At 44.6% G+C, this 19922-nt stretch overlaps 1 protein-coding gene across 3 annotated transcripts in view; it reads left to right on the top strand.

The window, feature by feature from the left end:
- Positions 1-19922, top strand: part of SLC51B (SLC51 subunit beta) — a 50230-nt gene that overhangs the window by 318 nt on the left and 29990 nt on the right. The window contains exons 1-2 of one of the 3 annotated variants that reach the window (XM_088452737.1): positions 77-501; positions 18919-18963. The gene's annotated coding sequence lies outside the window, so the exon portion shown is untranslated. Of the gene's footprint in view, positions 1-76; positions 502-691; positions 768-18918; positions 18964-19922 lie in introns of those variants that run through there. The other 2 variants (XM_088452738.1, XM_088452736.1) reach the window with 2 other exon arrangements.

Genomic DNA, 19922 nt, shown 5'->3' with positions numbered 1-19922 from the left:
ATCATCAGTCTGATTGACCTGTGTCCTTGCACACAGCACTAGTGTACATAGTAAACTGCCTCATGGAAATTTTTCATGGCTTGAGGCATGTTATGTAATCTGTAGTCATCTGGGGTGCAGGGCATTGGAGCCAATTTACAATTATTGGGAGTGCTCACATTACATCCACCATTGACAAAAAAAAATGCTATGCATAGACATAACTGCATGCAGCAAATATATTGGGGGTGCTAAAGCACCCACAGCGCTGGTTCTAATGGTGCGGGGTAGAGGGCACACACCTGGGCCGTATCATGGGCTCAGCAATTTATTGGGCTAACCCTAGCATTGAGGTCACAAGGGTAGTCAAGGAAGGGCCTGATCCGCTCCTCCCTGGTGGCATACCACTCATCTCCATTCCTACTACTCCTCATATCTCCTACATGGTGTGCAGAGACAAGGGCCAGGCATGAGCCAAATAGAGAAGTCTGCTTCCCATAACATTCAGTTGCTGCAGATCAGGTACATGTAATGGTGGAGCATTAATATTATTTAAAGAGGCAATTAATAGAATGTAATCGAGTACTTATGTATTATGGCGTTTGGTGTGGGATTCTTTATGTAATGTGAAGGCTAATCATGTAAGGTATCAGCAGGTGGTGGCTAATAATTTTATGTCTGGGCTAGATGGAGGAAGTTGGCCTAGCCCTAGAGTGTCCATTAGTTGTAAAGGAAACAGGGAGAGGTTCATACACCGTGTACTGACCATCAATTTACCTATTCTAACCGTAAGTACTCAATAATCCTATCTAGTAAATTTCAAAAGCACTGGTGGTACACCCCTGGAGTATAGCAATGGTTAGTAATTACTCGTATAAGGGACACTCATGACTCGCACACCTAAGAATTAAGTATTTACATAGGACACATATGTTGCAAGAATAATGAGAATCAAATTAAGTATTGACACATAGTAAAAATGTACCACAAACCCAAGGGCGTCTTAAGAGAGGAGGGGGCCCATGTACATTCCCCGTCCGGGGCCCCCTCCTATCTCTGCAGCAGCCGACTAACGCAGCTGGCCGGCCACCACAGTATCAAAAGACTCTGGGCACTAGAGTGTGCCCAGAGTCTACTGCACGTACGCAGATCGCCGGGGATTTCTTCGCTGCGCATGCGCAAAATACCAGAAAATGGCAGGGGTGGCCATTTAACGGCGTTTTGCGCAGCACTGAGACAATCGACGCGGGACCTTAGAGAGGCAAGTTTTAGATAATGATTGCCGGGTGTGCGTTGCGGGCCCCCCCTGGATCCGGGGGCCCGTGTGCACCGCACACCCTGCACCCATTATAGATACGCCCCTGCACAAACCCCAGAATGCAAAGAAAATAATATTCAATGCAATCAAGTTTTAGAATGAATATCAAAAGAATGAATAAAATGGATATGTAGAGACTCCTAAGACCTAATTACAATCTGCACTATAGGTGCTAGGCTTCTGCTCTCCCATGTGTGCCTTATGGCAATGAACATGTATATTTTGTTCTTTGTGTGATTTTTGTGTTTTATCTTTAGGAAAGTAATTGCAGGCCTTTCAGCCTTACTGGATTTTAATTTAACCCCCTAACCAATCTCCATTAATCGATTTTTGTTAACTGTTTTGTTAACTGTTTTATTAATCATGACAGTGGCCAAGCTGTGGTTGGACCTAAACTGGTAGTAGCCTGTTTGGAGTGTCATAGGTGGAGTTAGAAGAGATGGGGGTAGCATCTTCTATAATGGCTTAGGGCACTATGAGGTGTAAACATATCCTGAAATGAATGAGCAGTTACTCTGTGTTGCCATTGCCTTGAGCAGGAACAGGCTGCGCTTGCCAGTTTTTGTATTAGTACAGAGGTTCTCAAACTCTGTCCTCAGGACCCCATACAGGTCACGTTTTACAGGTCACCCAGCAGGTGCACAGGTGTATTCATTACTCACTGACACATTTTAAAACATCCACAGGTGGAGATAATTGCTTAACTTGTGATTTTGTGTGGAGACCTGGAAAACATGCACTGTTTGGGGTCCTGAAGACTGAGTTTGAGAACCTGTGTATTAGTATATAGTAAATCTTTCTTCAATGCAGTGGTTCCCAAACTTTTTGGAATCACGGCACCCTAGAGTATCAGTATTGTTTTCAAGGCACCCCTAGGCCAAAAGTTTGTTAATGAGAAATTCAGAGAAAGAAATTATTAACTAAATTGTGCTCACCTGTAATCCTTAGGTCCAGTTATGTGGTGGTGGACAGGTTTGCACTTCTGTATGTCCTCAAATTTACATTACATTGACCATAAATTATTTGATTTGGTGCTGGACCACCAGGCTGAGGCACCCTTGCAACTTTCCCGAGGCACCCCAGGGTGCCACGGCATACAGTTTGGGAACCACTGATTCAATGTGTACTTGGAATTCTCTGTAGGACAAGCAACAAATACACTTAAGGTGCCTACACACTTTTCGATGTGTTCATGATCCAACATCGTGTACGATTTCCTTTGAACTCTCCCCGGGAGCTCCCCGGCAGTCGTGGGCACGATTTGGTCTGAAAAGCTGCCAATTTGATAAACGATCCCACGATAGATCGTGAGTTCACCAAACAACACACAAGGATCTTCACGGTTGGTTGGAAATTTAAATAATGGGGGCAGTGCTAGCTAGGGGGTATAAAAAGCAGGCGCCATTTCAACTCTGTGCACATTCTGCTCTGCTACTAGTGAGGCTAGGTGTATACCTGCTGAATCCTGTACATTGCCACTGTGCTCTGCTTTGTATTTGGCTTGCCTTTTACAGAGTGTGTTCTACCTGCAAGTGTGTGCTAACTACATTCTATCCTGTTCCTGAATTCTGTGCTGATGGATCCCTATCGGTATAGAGCACAGGTTCTCAAACTCTGTCCTCAGGACTCATACAGTGCATGTTTTCCAGGTCTCTTCACATAATCAAAATTAAAATAATTATAACCACCTGTGGATCTTTTAAAATATGTCAGTGAGTAATGGCTACACCTGTGCTCCTGCTGGGTGACCTGGAAAACATAACCTGTGTGGGGTGCTGAGGACCGAGTTTGCGAACCACCGGTATAGAGTGTTGGTCATCTATGCTGGGATCAAGGTGATCCAGGAGAGGGCCCAGTGAAGGAGGAGGAGAGCATGCTGGACCAAGGAGTGGCTGCTGCAAAGGGATACTCACTCTCACATGTCCCTGTTGATGGACATCAAGGAGAACAACCCGTACGACTACCGCAACTACCTGCTCACGGATGAGTACACCTTCCAGGAGTTGCTGAGTATGGTGTCCCCCCACATCCAGAGGCAGGACACAAGGTCTTCGGAGGGCAATCCCTGTTGAAGAGAGGCTGGTGGCTGCCCTGAGGTACCTGGCTACAGGAAGGTCACTGGAAGACCTGAAATTTGGCACCCTCATCTCCCCTCAGTCCTTGGGAGTCATCATCCTGGAGACCTGCAAGGCTATTGTTAAAGTGCTGCAGTACCAGTATTGCAAGGTAAGAAGAAAAAAAAACACACTACATATTTGTTTCTTGTGAAAGAAAAAAAATGTGTATATATATATATATATCTATCTATCTCTCCAATACGTTGTTAGGTCGCACTCACATCCAAAGGCAGGAAACAACCACTGGGGTGCTAATCCAGAACTGAAAGTCCATGTATAGAGCAAAAAAATGGAGCACTCACCAGAATTTTTGAAGATGAAAAAAGCGATTTATTCCATGTACATCATACCTCAGGTTTCTAGCTTGAGGGACAGTCTCAACATTTCGGTCCTTATAGAACCTTCCTCAAGAGGCACAACCACACATATATTGCATCAGGGCAAACGGCCCACCCAGAAGCCAACCTCACACTGACCATGTCTAGCAGGCCCCTATAAATACCCTAAATGGGCGCCGAAACACATCACTCAATAGCAGCACATGTGAGCAAAGCATCCCAGCATAAACACTCAATTTTGATGGTCCGCCAACTGAGTTTATTTTAGAACTTCTGCAATTGATTTTGATACAGAATCACTTTATGTATAATGGCTGTTACTATATGCAGATATCAGGCACGGCCATGGGGTCTAACGTGGCGCCGGCCTATGCTGGGATATTTATGCATGACTATGAGTCAACATATATTATTCCCAGGTATGGTGATCGAATTACCCACTATAAATGTTTTATTGATGATGTTTTTTTGATCTGGAGAGGCACCGAGGAGGAATTTAATGCCATGCTTTTTGAGCTAAATCAATTGGATTGCACTGTGCGTTTTACTGGTAGCTGTGATCGTGAGTCTATCAATTTCCTTGATGTGACGGTTTTTCGTACTGGTACCCGATTGGGTACCACATTATTTAGAAAGGATACTGATCGTAACACTTTACTATACGCAACCAGTAATCATCCACCTAAGTTGAAGGACAGCCTCCCAGTCTCTCAATTTATGAGAGTGTTGACAAACAACACGGATCCAATAATGGCAGACCGGCAACTACTTGAGATGAAGGAGCGGTTCATTGAACGGGGCTATAGAAGGAAGGCTGTGGAAAACTGCTTAATCAGGGCCCGACGTATGCGCTCCCACGACCCTAAATCAATGCATAATCGTATGCTTTTTGTAACTCAGTATGATGGTGCGTCTAACTCTGTAGCAAGATCTCTACGTAGACATTGGCCTATCATTAAATCTGATCCCATTCTGTGTAAAGTGGCACAAGAACCACCGATGATGGCCTTTCGTAGGGGCAAGAACTTGAAACAACTGGTGATGCACCCCCCTCAACCTAGGGTGCTGAAGGACAACACTTGGCTCCTTACCCAGAAGCCTGGCTGCATAAAATGTACCGGATGCACAACTTGCAGACAGTTGATACCAGGCTCAAGTTTCCCTCATCCACACAGTGGTCGCCCTATTTCCATTCGTTACAAGTTGCATTGCCTATTGGATTTTGTGATATATTTACTCACGTGCCCTTGTGGGCTTGCTTATGTGGGCATGACTTCGTGCAAGTTCCGTGAGAGGATGGCCAACCACAGAAGTACCATTAGACAGGCACTGTCCACTGGGAATTCTGACAAGCCAGTGGCCCAACATTTTTTGCTTAATGGGCACCAAGTGTCATCTCTACGTTGTCTCATTATTGACTGGGTCCTTCCCCCCCATACGAGGTGGTGACCGGCTACTACTTTTGAAAAAACTTGAAGCAAGATGGATTTTTCGTCTAAACACAGTAGCACCGCATGGATTAAATGAATGCAATCCATTGAATGTTTTTCTTCGTTGACTTTTCTATGTATTTTTTCTTTTTATTTCTTTTTATTTCTTTTTTTCTCTTTTTGACCAATACACCATTTAGTGTTTATTTTTTTATATATATTTTTTCTTTTATGTTTGTGTACTTTAATGATTGTTGCCTTTTTTGGCTTTATTTAGAATGCTTTATTGTTTGTTAATTGCTTTTAGTGATATATTTGGTTATTCTATGTCTCCATATATAGCGGGTCCCTAGTAGTACTCTAGTGACAGCATATGTCTATTTTTTGTATCCGTGTGTTTTCTTTTTTATACTTAAGCTGTTATGCAGTAAGGTATTTGTGTCCTGGTTACCTTCCGGTCAGTGCACTCATGGCGCCTGGACCGGATGATGATATCCCAGACCGGATGGATGGCACACACCATGTGGTTGCGTGTGCCATCCGGATGTGCAATACATTTGGCCGGATGTTGTCTTTCCTTAGACGGCTGTGACCGCCGACCACGTGGAGGGCGCGCATCATGTGGTGTTGTGTGCCCTCCGGATATGCACTGTGCGTGGCCGGATGTTGTCCTTTAGTGCGGCTGGCTTGCACCGCGTGTTGGTGTGGATGTGTATCCACCGGATGTGTATTCTGGATATCAGGACACTACAGGTGCAAGTTACTCACACTGAATACCATCAGGTGAGTGTTTATGCTGGGATGCTTTGCTCACATGTGCTGCTATTGGGTGATGTGTTTTGGCGCCCATTTAGGGTATTTATAGGGGCCTGCTAGACATGGTCAGTGTGAGGTTGGCTTCTGGGTGGGCCGTTTGCCCTGATGCAATATATGTGTGGTTGTGCCTCTTGAGGAAGGTTCTATAAGGACCGAAACTTTGAGACTGTCCCTCAAGCTAGAAACCTGAGGTATGATGTACATGGAATAAATCGCTTTTTTCATCTTCAAAAATTCTGGTGAATGCTCCATTTTTATATATATATATATATATTTTGCCGTTGAGGCCTTGAAACGTCGGTTCACGCTGGATTAAAGACCTTTACTTTTCTACCAAGTCCGGATGAGTGCCGCTTATTCTTGCTCTATCGAGCAGGAGACATGGAATATACAATATTATAGCTGGCACCGCGGCATGTTACATTTATAGTGAGTGCCTGTCTACATGCATGTGTGTATATGTGTGTATATATATATATATAATTATATATATATATATATATATATATATATATATATATTATTTTTTTTTTAACTCTTTCATTAACAGTATTGTCAGCCAATATGGCTGCATTAACAACGCTGTGCCAACAACACTGCACAGTAATAACAAACCTTTTTAATGTGTTATATATATATATATATATATATATATATATACATTTTTAAGTATGCATATAAAATGTAGAAACAGCATTATCACCAAATTTTAGCAGTCCCAATAGCTAGGCTGCTGTATGGTATACGGTGGGTCAGGTGCCAGATTGAACAGGCCAATACACACATGGCACACGTACAGATCGTGGCTGCGGCTTCCATCAATCTATACTTGCGCCATGTGTGTAGTGACCTTGTCCAATCAGTGTCATAATCACCGTATACCGTACAGTACTTATTGGGAGTGATAAAATTTGGTGATAGTACAGGCAACAATAATAAAACAAAAAAAACATAACATTTTCAAAAATTGTGGCAATTCATCTTCTGCCTCCAGCATGGCACTGTAAATTGCCTGGCTTGTGGATGGGGTACTGGGTGGGGAAGTAGCCTCCAACTGGGCTGGGGGAGGCCTCACAGAGGCGGTTGGGGCAGGTGATACAATAAAGGGTCTGCTATATATGTTGAACCATGCAGATTTGAATTAAGAGACCTAATCAACAGCTCATAGACCAGCATCTGGAACTCCTTCTGTGTTTGGTCATTCATTTTGCGCATATTGCTATTTATATGTGATGTAAAGTCATCTATATGGTCTGGTTGTTTTTGGAGGATTCGTTCCACCTGCTGCAGGAATATGTCCTCCAGCTCGGTGTGTTGCTGCTGCTTTCTACCCTGCCTTTTTTTTTTCTTTGGGGAGGTGCGGAAGATGTTGAGGGGAGTTGAATGGTCGGTGGGCAATTGGGATAAGGTATCCACCTTGCTGTCCCCTGATCAGACTGATGTCCGGAGTTGAGGACAAATCAGGCTCTTGGGTGGGAGTCTATATAGGAAAAAAAATGGTAATTTTATTAACCCATTTTTTACTATTTTTCTAGTTTCCAAATACCGTGGATGAGTGGAGGACCATCACTGAAGAGTTCGAACAACGTTGGAATTTCCCTAACTGCGTAGGAGCCATCGATGGAAAACATATACGCATCAACCCACCTGCCAACACCGGATCATATTACTACAATTATAAAGGCTTCTTCAGCATCGTTCTTATAATGCCAAATACGAATTTTTGTTTGTGGATGTTGGCAAGAATGGTCGTGCTTCGGATGGTGGTTCCTTCAAACAGACGGCATTCTACCAGAGCCTCACCAACAAAACCCTCAACTTGCCGTCACTCAACGAGACAAAGCACGGCCTAAATTCGTTTTCGTCGCAGACAAGGCTTTTGCTTTACATGAACATGTGATGAAGCCATTTGCACAGAGGGGCCTGACTAGAGAGAAGAGGATCTACAACTATCGTCTATCCTCATTGCGAGGATCCCGGGTTTATGCATGCGTTATTTTCGCTCTCTAGCCGTTCATTGCCTTGAGAAAGGCAGAAAGGTTATAGCTCTCTCTCGCACAGTACCCCGGGTCCTCAGGACCTCATTCAGAGCCGGACGCTATTTGCGGACGCTCGTTCTGTAAAAGGGGTCGGATATGTAAATTGAGCGCTCGCTCTTTGCGGTCCGTTGACGCCTCTATGTCTGAGCGAGCGTCCGAAACATGCGCTGGCTATTTTGTAAAGACGCCCCTTGGCCGCTCGCATCATACGTCATCTCCGCTATTTATTAGATTAATCGAGTACATCGAAAGGCGTATGAACTGCTCGCAATTCTTGTGGTAGGATTTTCCTACCGCAATCATGCGAGCAGTTTAGGCTAAAAGACAACCAAGTGACGGGGTCGATGACGCTGCTTTGTTAATTATGCACACCCTTAAAACGCCCGTTTTGACCGTTTGGCACGCCTGCATTCGGATCTCCACTCCCCGTTTTCAAGCACCTTCCCCTGTTACCACCCACAAACGCCTCATCCTGTCACTCAAATTACCAGCCCCTCGCTATTTTGCGAGCACACGATCTCCGACCGCACTGACTGGTTGGCGCATGCGCATTTACGACCCATACGCATGCGCAGATGTGCGAACATCGCTCGGAGCGAACGAGCGGCCGCTTACGAGCGGCTCTGATTCAGGCCCTTAGATCACACAGGAAATGACACAATAGCAAAGGTATAACGATACCTTTATTTTACATATACACTACTTCTACATGTAAAAACAGCAACTACACACTATTCTACAAATATATACAGAAATGCCAGTAGTATTAGCTACACTTTGGGGAACCCAGACACATGTCCTTACAGCAGAGGCCCCTTTAGTGTTAGAAAGGTGGACAGTTACTCTGTCTCGCTTACCCGCCTTGGCGGCTTATCTTTCACCAGGCCTTCTCCGTACAGCCAGGTCTGCGGTTTGTGGTTCCCGGCCGATTGGCCTGATCGTCCTCTGCTCTGCAAGAGCAAGGCGTGCCGACCAGTCACCCAGCTGCGGCTGGCACAGCTACTACCGCCATTTGTCATGTGCCCCTGCAACTACCGCCATCTGTCACCTGTATCCCATCTACTACTGCTATCTGTCACCTATACCCCTGTTACTAACACCATCTGTCACCTGTGCCCTGGCTACTACTGCCATTTGTCATGTGCCCCTGCTACTACTGCCCTCTGTCACCTGTGCCCCAGCTACTACCCTCCATATATCACCTGTGTCTCTGATGCTACCTCCATCTGTCATCTGTGTCCCTGTACTACTACTTTTGAAGCTTGTGGGCTAGTACTGTGTGTGCCCCCCAGGATAAGATTTGCCAGCCAGCCCCTGGCAGTGTTGTGAGTAGTGGTGGCCACCTAGAAGTGTTGTACAGTGTGCTTGGCGGCGATGGAGGATGTGGCGGCAGCCGCAGGCATGCAGTGGTGGCCCTTCTCTTCTCCCCACCACGGTGGCTAAAATATAAGGGAATTGCATCATGGGGTCCATAGTGGCTGGGTGGGGAGTGTCACAGGCATTAACTACACTTTGAAACGGCACTCACTGACAGCCATTCATTCCATGGCTGTCAGTGAGTGTCCTCTCTGGGGGCAGGTAATGCCTGTGAAACTCAGCACCCACATTCTTCCCTTTCTCCTGTTAGCATTTGGGTCTGACAATCTAGTAGTGTAAAAAGAAGCCAATCTCTCCTACACTGAGTGGCAAATGATGAGCCCATAGGTAATGGTAGACACGCCCTTTGGGTAGAGCTGGCCACACTCCCTCTACTTTTATAATCTCCCTGAAACTACTTTTCAAAAGTAGGCAAGTATGTAATGGGGCTGATTCTGAGTTTGGAGCAAAGCAAGTAAAGCTGGTTACACACTATGCGATGTGTACCCAGCCAGTGGCACAATGCAATGGAACGATATATCGTTCCATGCTGCATTCAGCAGAATGGAGTGGTTCATTGCATGTTCCCATCTGCTCTGCAGCACACCAGGTGGGAGGATGTGATGAATGACCAGTGTGCACACGCAATACAGCGTACACACTATACAATTTGCACAATATATTCCGATCTGCTTTGGAACGATATATTGTGCAATATATCTTTTAGTGTTTACTTGGCTTAACTCTGCACCTTGACAAAACCATGCTGCACTACAGGAATGGCAGATTTACAATGTGCACAATATTAGATCTGGGAGGGGTGTCTCCAAACTCAAATCTGACTAAATTGCAGTGTAAAAATAAAGCTGTGCGGCATAGTGGGCTACATGCAAAAGCAGCCAGTATTTACCCCACATGCAAAAAAATAATAATAATATGTATTTGCACCCCTTGCATTACAACATTATTTGTTCAGGTGCACAGTTCAGCTAGGTACACATTACAAGAATATTATTTTTTTATTTTATTTGATGTTAAGGCCTATGGAAAAGGAGTAGGTGACTACATAGTAATGTAGGATTAACATTTTTTTTCTTTCAGGTGGATTTAAATAAAATCTATGACCTAGGGCTAGGTAGATAGTGTACGTCAATGAAAAATGCAGGTTATCTGCAGTGCATGAATACACATAAATATAAAAACTAGGTTTAGTTTAACAAAACAGAATATTCTATTAAAAAATGTTAGTGATGTAGATTGTACATATTTAGATGTCCTTGTCATACCTGGAGGCCGCAGAGTCTTTTTAACATCATATTTTTACATCACCTCAAAGGTGGTGATAACTGGTCGCCAGGTCCTATCTCCAGTGGACTATTATTTGCTCCATCTAGGCACATTTTATTCTGAAAACAACATAAATATGTAGACATAAAACTATGACATCGAAAACTAAAAATTTTAAAATGTGACAAATATTGTTACTACAGGTCAATTGTAAGGCACCACAGTGATCCGTAGTGGGAAAAAACTTAAAATACATACATACATACAACATAAATGCAGACATGACCATAAAGGGTAGGAAGGTCCCTGCTAATTGGAGAGTTTACAGGCATGGTGACAATGTCCAGATTATTAATTGAATTGTCTTCAATTAATTCCACACTGATTCCACCTCCATTTATAGGCTTCACTGTCAGTATTGTTTATTTGCTGGTTCTATAGGGCTGCAGACACAAAGATCTAGTTGCAATGGTTTAATAACTCGGAGTGTTCTACACTCTGACTACCTGGTGTACAGCTCCCTGTATTCTACACTCTCACTACCTGGTCTACAGCTCCCAGTATGCTATATGCTGATTACCTAGTCTACAACCCCTGTGCTCTACACTGACAACCTGATGCACTCTGCTCTGTGATTTCTTCTAACCCAGCGCTTTTCCAAACTCTGCCATTACAGGCCATACTAATAGTAACATACAGCAGACTGTTAAATAATTAAAAGATCAACTACAGAAAATCAAAGTACACTGCCAAATTTCAAAGCTGCTATTTCCAGCTTATCCAGAAAATAATGTGCTACAACAAATAAAATATATTTAAATATATTTAAAGAAAGACCTATTATTAATAGACCAGACTAGCTAAATATATATTCTACACTCTGACCAACTGGTCTACAACTCCCTGTATTCTACACTCTGACCAACTGGTCTACAACTCCCTGTATTCTACACTCTGACCAACTGGTCTACAACTCCCTGTATTCTACACTCTGACCAAGTGGTCTAAATATATTTAATTAAAGACCTATAATTAATAGGCCAGACTAGCTAAATATGCATATATAATAGGCCAGGCTAGCTAAATATATATTCTACACTCTGACTCCCTGGTCTACAGCTCCCTGTAGTCTACACTCTGACTACCTGGTCTAAATATATTTAAATAAAGGCCTATAATTAATAGGCCAGACTAGCTATATATGCATATACAATAGGCCAGGCTAGCTAAATATATATTCTATACTCTGACTACCTGGTGTACAGCTCCCTGTATTCTACATCTGACCAACTGGTCTACAGCTCCCTGTATTCTATACTCTGATTACCTGGTGTACAGCTCCCTGTATTCTAAACTCTCCTTATATCAAACCCCGAATACTCACACATTACATATTCACACATAAGGTTCAATAAGCTTTAAAGTGTATGATTTAAGTTGGTTCAGTTAGTTTAAATACTGAGAAATAAAGAGATTTGATAACTAAGGTATTACACATGCTAAACAAGTCGTGTTTGGTCTTGTACTGATGCGTATTCTTTTTACAGTATTCCGGTGTTATCGGTGGGGAGGTCGCATCATGCAAACTCGAGTTATGGATCACAGAACCTACAAGCAACAAAATGTATATTTCAGGAACAACTGTTAGGATGTTGCAGGGGGCGTGAAGAGAAAGATCCCCAGCTGTTAGAGGCAGGGAGAGTCTATTTGAACCAGCCTGTTAAATGTGCTGTAACAGATGCTTCTCCCCTGGGAACCAATGACATCAGCAACAAACTTCCCCATTGTCCTGTTTATTCCTGGGGGTATAAATATGTGTGCACGAACGCTGGTTCTCAGTCTTCGTGCTGAACGCTGTATGACTAGGGGTCTCTTGCTGATGCCTATCTCCGGGTCCGGAAGCGCCTGCATATGTATACTGTACTTGGGTCTGTATAATTTCCTTTTGCGCCTAAATTGTGTCTAGATCAATTGCGTGTAACTGTCTGAACTTTTACCTGAATAACGCTTGTGCTTTGGAACCACAGATTCCACGTCTAAGTCTTTATTTACGGTATGACTGCGTACGCAAATTAGCGTAATCCTTAGAAGTTATAGGCAGGATATTAGAAGGTATAGGCAGGGGTATAGAGGTTCATTTTAATATTAACAGCAGTCTCCATCACGAGCCCCCTCCTCTCAGTTCGGCGGCCAGCAGCGCACTGAGCGCAGAACAGCCAGCGCCGCTCTGATACACTATGGGCACTAGAGTGTGCCCATAGTGTATAACGAATGCTCAGGTCACCGAGAAAATGGCCGCGGCAGTCATTTTCCCTGTACTGCGAATGCGCAAAACGACGGGCGGGACTCCGGAGAGGGAAGTATAATATGGGTGCAAGGAGCGCGGTGCAGACCCCCTCTAGACCCAGGGGCCCATGTGCACCACACACCCTGCACCCATTATAAATACGCCCCTGAAGGGGATGCAGGCAGGAAATAATGGAGTGCCAGGCACTGGGGAGCTTATTCAGAGGCGGCCGTATGGTCTACGACCGCACGGCCGCCTCGATGTTTGGCCAGCCGGCTCCCTCGTGCGCATGCGTGAGACCCGCTATGACCAACAGCACTGGTCGTAGCGGGTCTCTTTCCAAAGTTGGCGAGCTGTCGATGTTGATTGACAGCTCGCCCCGTTTTGGAAGGCGGGCCGGGGGGGTGGCAGCCCAAACGGAGGCGTTCCCATGGGAACGCCTACCGTTTGGGGGAGGCCCCACTGACATCACAAGTGATGTCAGTGGAGAGCTTCCGGCTCTGACAGAGCCAGAAGCTCTCCGGGGCTTACGACAAGTGAGACCCTACCCTTGGGTCTCGTCGTAAACCCCGATGGTCGTGATGGTCTCTGACCATCGCGACCATCACCCGAGCGGTCGTTAGAGCTGTGGGTGTAAACCCACAGCCTAACGACCGAAACAGAGGCGGGCAGTCAGGATGCAAGCGGCCGCCCAGTTTCTGAGCGACCGCTTGCATCCTCCGACCGCCTCTGAATGAGGTCCTGTGTGTCTAGCACAGGAGCACATTAGCTGTGATACTGATCCTGCACAGAGCTTTTTATGTTGCACCTAAGCATAGGCTCTGAGGCAGGGGTGCATAACGTTTGAGAAGTGTATGCACCCCAAGCATGGCACACCAACTGTTATACTACTTTGAGCGATGGTGATACCAAGAACATGGGTTTTTTTCTACAGTTATCAGTTAACTTATTGATAAAGGGGACTTAAAGCAGAAGTACTAAACCATGACATGCCAATTGCTGAATTCTGTTTAGGTTCCAACCCTAGTTGTGCATTCAAAGCTGACAAGACTACATGGTCTATTTTATGTGGCTGAGATAATGCCTTTCTCCATCGTTTTCACCATCTAGCAAAATGTAAACTGCTGATAAAATCATGATTTCTCCTGTGATACCACTCTTTATTTCGCTTACCGCCATCCCCATTTACTGAACCTATATAGAGAAGGCAGCCTGAGTCAATCTAGCAAGCAGCAAAAAGCTAGCTGGCAATGTGTTTATCCATTATGCGCATATGCACAGATCACTTTAACACTTCGTCGTTTGCCAAGGACCAGGAGAAAACCCTCGCTGAGGAGTGCGTTTTAAGCCGGGTATCTTAGATTAGGCCTAACATGGTAAATTGTAGCAATATAATCTTACCACTACTGCATAGGGCCTGATTCAGATTTGGGAATAGAGTACGATAGAGCATGTAACGGTGCACCTGGACAAACCATGTTGCAATGCAAGTGGTGCAAATACATGCATTTTGTTTGCATGGGGGGTAAATACAGGCTGCTTTTGCATGTAGCTCACAAATGTTGGACAGCTTTATTTTAACACTGCAATTTAGATGTCAGTTTGGACACACCCCTCCCAAATCCAAATTTCTCTGCACATGTTACATCTGACCCACCAGCATGGTGTTACCAAGGTGCACAGTTACTTGCTGTTCCTCTATTCCCAAATCTGAATCAGGCCCATCATAAATAGGGGTTTGGTATGTTATGTTGACACTCACTAGGGGCCTGATTTAGAGTTGTACACAAACCCGATGGTGGCCGATCGGCGTATGCGCAGGATCAGTGTCTGCAAGATTGCTTGCAATGCCGCCTAAGCCGCAGCATGATTGGCATGCTGCCGGCCGCTTCGGGACAGGGAAGGGGCGGACACGGTCTGCGTCCCAGAAAATGGTGGGTGTCAACCTTATCTTATTAAGAGTGCAGAGGCCAGTGGCTGCGACTTTCACCACAGCACACTGGCACTGCTGCATAAAAATACCGGCCATCCTGAGTAACCAGAGATTTACTATGACAGCTGGTGTTCATGGAAGTGATACGATGGATGCGTCCTCAAACGTAGCAGCAGATCACAGAAGCCGGCAGGAAGCCTCTATTTACACAAGATACCTCCTGCGGCATTAGCATAATTTTGCAATGCTAAAAGCGTACAACAATGTATCAGGCCTTTTATCCACAGTGAGTATGTTGACATGACAATGCTGGCCCTGGGACCCCGACACAGGTGTAGATGCTACTTATACCCATTTCAGACATAAGCCAAAAACCTGGGTTTTTGCACGTGAACGCACATCGACCCGGGTCTGGCGTATGTCTGAAAAGGTCCGACCGGATTGACAGTTGCTATCAGGGTTTTTCCCGGGACTTGAAACTCTGGTTGACGACCCAGCTCAAGTCTGAAAGGTGCGACCCGGGTCTTGATGACCCAGTTCACGCCTAAAAGAAATTGAGTGGACGAGGACTGTAGCTCTTGGACATTACATTATTTTCAAGTGCCTACTGAATGCCGGAAGACCCAGGTCAGTGTGAAGGATGATGACCCGGGAATAAGCCATCTGTGAAAGGGGCAGCCTCTGCTTCAACCCTTGCTCAGTATCCCGCGACAGAGCTGGGTTGAAGCCGGAGTTTTATGTCTGAAAAGGGTATTAGACCATTTAACTGTGGGGTGTTTAAAACTTTAAACATGCTGGTAAGCAGCATGTTTAAAATTATAACACCCCACAGTTAAAATGCTCTAAGTAGCATTACACCCTTTTCGGGATCCCTGCACCAAGATTGTCATGTCAACATACTCTGGTCATAGTGGGCCTCATTCAGAGATGGACCCGACTGAGTTCCCTCTTACGTATGTTGCCGGAGTTGCGGCTGCTATAATATGCAAATGCTAGTTGCAGCGTTCCCCTGGTGTTGTACCCTGCGTTGTACACTCTGTGTAATGCATACACCATAGGGATCTCCAGTACTTTTTGCGCATGTGCAGTTTTAAATAATCGATCAATTAGGTGAACATTGGCCATTGTGTGCTAATTGCGTGCACCTCTGAATCAGGCCCAGTGAGTGTCGACCTGCTGACCGCATCCCGTAAATAGATGGGTTGTAAATGAAAAGATCTACAGTAATTAGATACTGTCAAAAGATCAGCAGTAACTGGTAGACAGGCAATAGGTCAACAGGTAGAAATGGTCGACACAAAAATGGTCAACCTGGATTTTTTGTTTTCTAACCTTATTCTTCACTCTAACCCTTCCCTTGGTGGATACCCCTCTCTCCTAGTGCCTATCCCCTAACCGTCGGGGTAAGTGCCTAACCATAACCGTCCCTTCTAGTGCCTGACCTTAACCCTCCGGTAAGTGCCTAACCCTAACTGTCGGGGCAATTGCTTAACCCAAACCATCCCTTCCTCAGCCTAACCCACCAGTAAATGCCTAACCTTTAAAAAAAATGTGTCGACCATTCCAATGTGAACCTTTGATCATGTACCTTTTAGATGTTCATCCAGGTCGACTTATTGTGTGTTGACCTTTTGTACATGTCGACCTATTGCCTGTCTACCACTTGGTGTCTACCTAGACACTGTTGACCTTTTTATTGTATATCTATTGATTGGAACACAAATAGATCCTTAGTTCTCTTACACTGCTTCCCAAGTATGGCAGTTTAATTATATGACGGTTTCTGAGCATATGATGTAATAAGAAGTTATCATGCCATATACAGGAGCAATTTATCTGCAGTCATTTATTTATAGCAACAGTAGCAGGGCTGTATTGATGAAGCTATTGATTCCAATCACAATATATAGCAAGCACATGGCTTTGACAGAGTTAAAGTATAGTTTCTATTTAGACTGTTGTCTTCCTACAGTGTCAGGGATGGGCTAGTTACATTATAACCAGAAGCTTGAGGTCAAAGACACTAGATGAATCAAAACGGTATTGCACTCACAGATAAGCAGGGTTACATGCCAAGGGCAATGGGCATTCCTACACTGAAATATAAAGCACAGACTATAAGCTGCCAGTGTGCCAATGTCTTCTCACCTGCCAGGACACACCACCCCGCTGTACAATTAGAGATACCAGGTACATATAAAGAATACATGTATTTCTGCAAGCTGGGCATATTCTCGCTCCAAACCTCACTATAAATACATAGCTTATAGCAATAGTGTCTTAGATTCATTAAGCATATGCATATAGTGACTCCTTAGTGTAATAATTATTACCTATTGCAAATTCTAAAATATTTTCAGGGTAAAACTGCTTTACATGTAGTTCAGGAAATAATTGTTAGTTTTAATCATAGCTGATTACTATACTGTACTAACAATAAAGGCTGCATATGTAAGTGAAACAGATGGTATGTCAGGGATCGAAGTTAATATTCTTTGCTTTTTGGATCTTACATTACGAACAATGCAATTATGCAATTCTGTGATGATCGTTGAATTCATTTGTTTGATTAAGTGTTTGTTTTTAGGTGAAAGTGATTTTATTTTTTTTTACTTTAATAATTGCACTGTAATTATGGGAAGTATAAGACCATTGTACAGAGAGATTCTGCATTGCAAATCAATTCTCCTCCACGGTTTATTAGCAATGATTGGTGGCACCAGTTGGAAGCAAGGGTTGTGTGGCAGTGTCTCTATTTCAGATGGGGGTTGGCACAGAGGAAATTACCAGGATCCTTTGTTAGTACACTAAGGGCCTGATTCACTACGGATCGCAATATAGCGTACGCATGCAGTTCAGTGTGATTGTAAGCTAATCTAATGCGATCTCAATGCCGCCGCCGCAGCACTACACAAGGCCGGCCACTTTACCTTACATGCACCACCGTAATGGTTAGCAAGACTGCGAAAACATCGGTACAATCGAGTAACATCGGACCCATACGCACAGTTAAGGCAGGTCAGACCTCACTCAGGAATTGCTTACTTCAGCGCACGCTATGCGGCCTCAGGCGGCGTCTGGTGTCGCAGTGGCTAATTTATGCACGCCCATGCAACGCCGTTGAAACGCACTGGCACGCCTGACCCCCCCCATCACCATACACAAACGGCACTTCCTGTCAATCACTCTGCGATGGGTCTGCGACGCCACTGCAATCGCAGTTCCGATCGCAGTGGCTGGTTCGCGCACTGCGATGCATGCGCAATACGAAACATTCGGACGATTGCGTGCGTATTAGCAACTGCGATCCAAGCTGAATCGCGCCCTAAGCTCAATTGCTGCAGTCGCGCTGAAAAGCCCCTATCGGCACGCCAGGTCCTGTGAGACTCTGCTAGCACTGGGCGTCTCTTTACATCTTTATTTGCCAAAAATGTGTCTAAGTCATGATGCAATGCGATTAGGACGCACCACCAGACTGTGCTGATTAATTTCATATGTGACACTTGTATATCTGTGTGCACCCGAGTCTCTAAATCTGTATTTGAAGTGCTACAATGTAACGGCCGCAGCTTTTTCTACTCCAGGTTCTATTGTGCTTCATATACAGACTCAGGTGCACACAGATATACAAGTGTCACATCAAATGAATCAGTCTGTTGGTGTATCCTAGTCTTATCACATTGGCACTTAGATGCATTTTCGTTACAAAAAGACGCAAAAAAGATGCCCAGCAGGGGACCTGGCAGCTCACTCACGTCGGGCAAGTCGCGCTGCGTGGCATATTGAGGCTAGGTGTATGAGGACACATCTGTATGCCCTGTGTAGCTATGCTTGTTTACGTGTAACCCCCCCCCCCCCCTACCCACGACCTAGGGTGAAATAATTGATGTAACAAGCTGTGTTGCTTATTTTATGTGCATTTGCCCTACTACTGGAGTGTTATTAATGTTTCTAACATTTTTAAATTACTGATATTTAAAATTACTGGTCTAATACATAGATTTTTTTTTTCATACAGATTGGAAGGAGAGGGTTGGAGAAGATCACAGTAACAGTGGTGTAGGTGGGTAAATATGTAAATTCTGACCATATATATTATTATACTTACACCACCATGGAAAAATATTAGCCCTGCTGATTTGTGTAACCATTGCAGACATAGAAACATAGAATTTGACTGCAGATAAGAACCACTTGGGCCATCTAGTCTGCCCTTATTGTAACCTCAAACCCTATTTGATCTTTAGTTCTTTGTTAGGATATCCTTATGTCTTTAGTTCTTTGTTAGGATGTCCTTATGTCTTTAGTTCTTTGTTAGGATGTCGCTATGTTTATCTCAAGCATGTTTACATTGCTCTTCTGTCTTAGCCTCTACCAGGGGCGTCTTAAGAGAGGAGGGGGCCCGTGTGCACTCCCCGTGAAAGGCTCTCTTCCCGGTGACCGGCATCCGACTGACACGGCTGGCCAAACACCAGTGCATTAGTAGACTCCGGGCACCAGAGTGTGCCCGAAGTCTACTGCGCATGCGCAGAACACTGGAAAAATTGCTGTCGCGGCCATTTTCCGGTGTTTTGGGCAGCGCTGACACCCGACGCAGGACCACGGACAGGTGACTTTAAAATAATATGGGTGTAGGGTGTGCGGTGCGGGGCCCCTTGGACCCGGGGTCCCCGCACACATTGCACCCATTATAGATACGTCACTAGCCTCTACCACCTCTGATGGGAGGCTAGCCCACCTATCCACTACCCTTTCTGTGAAGTCCTTTTTCCTCAGATTTCCTCTGAACCTACCTCTCTCCAGTCTCAGTGCATGTCCTCGTTTTCTAATGGAGCATACACACGGTCAGATTTGTCAGACTTGTCAGATTTGTCAGATGAACGACTGAACGATTAAACGATTTGGACGATTTGACCAAAGTTTTGAACGATTTGAACGATTTGAACGATTGAACGATTTTTGACTGCATTAAAATGAATGGAATCGTCCAAGTCTGACTGCAAACACATCAGATGTCAGAAA

Source organism: Taudactylus pleione, unplaced genomic scaffold (genome assembly GCF_031769625.1).
Source record: "Taudactylus pleione unplaced genomic scaffold, aTauple2 ptg000556l, whole genome shotgun sequence".
Taxonomy (NCBI): Eukaryota; Metazoa; Chordata; class Amphibia; order Anura; family Myobatrachidae; genus Taudactylus; species Taudactylus pleione.
The sequence above is the reverse complement of the archived record's forward strand: the minus strand, read 5'-3'. Positions and strand labels throughout refer to the sequence as shown.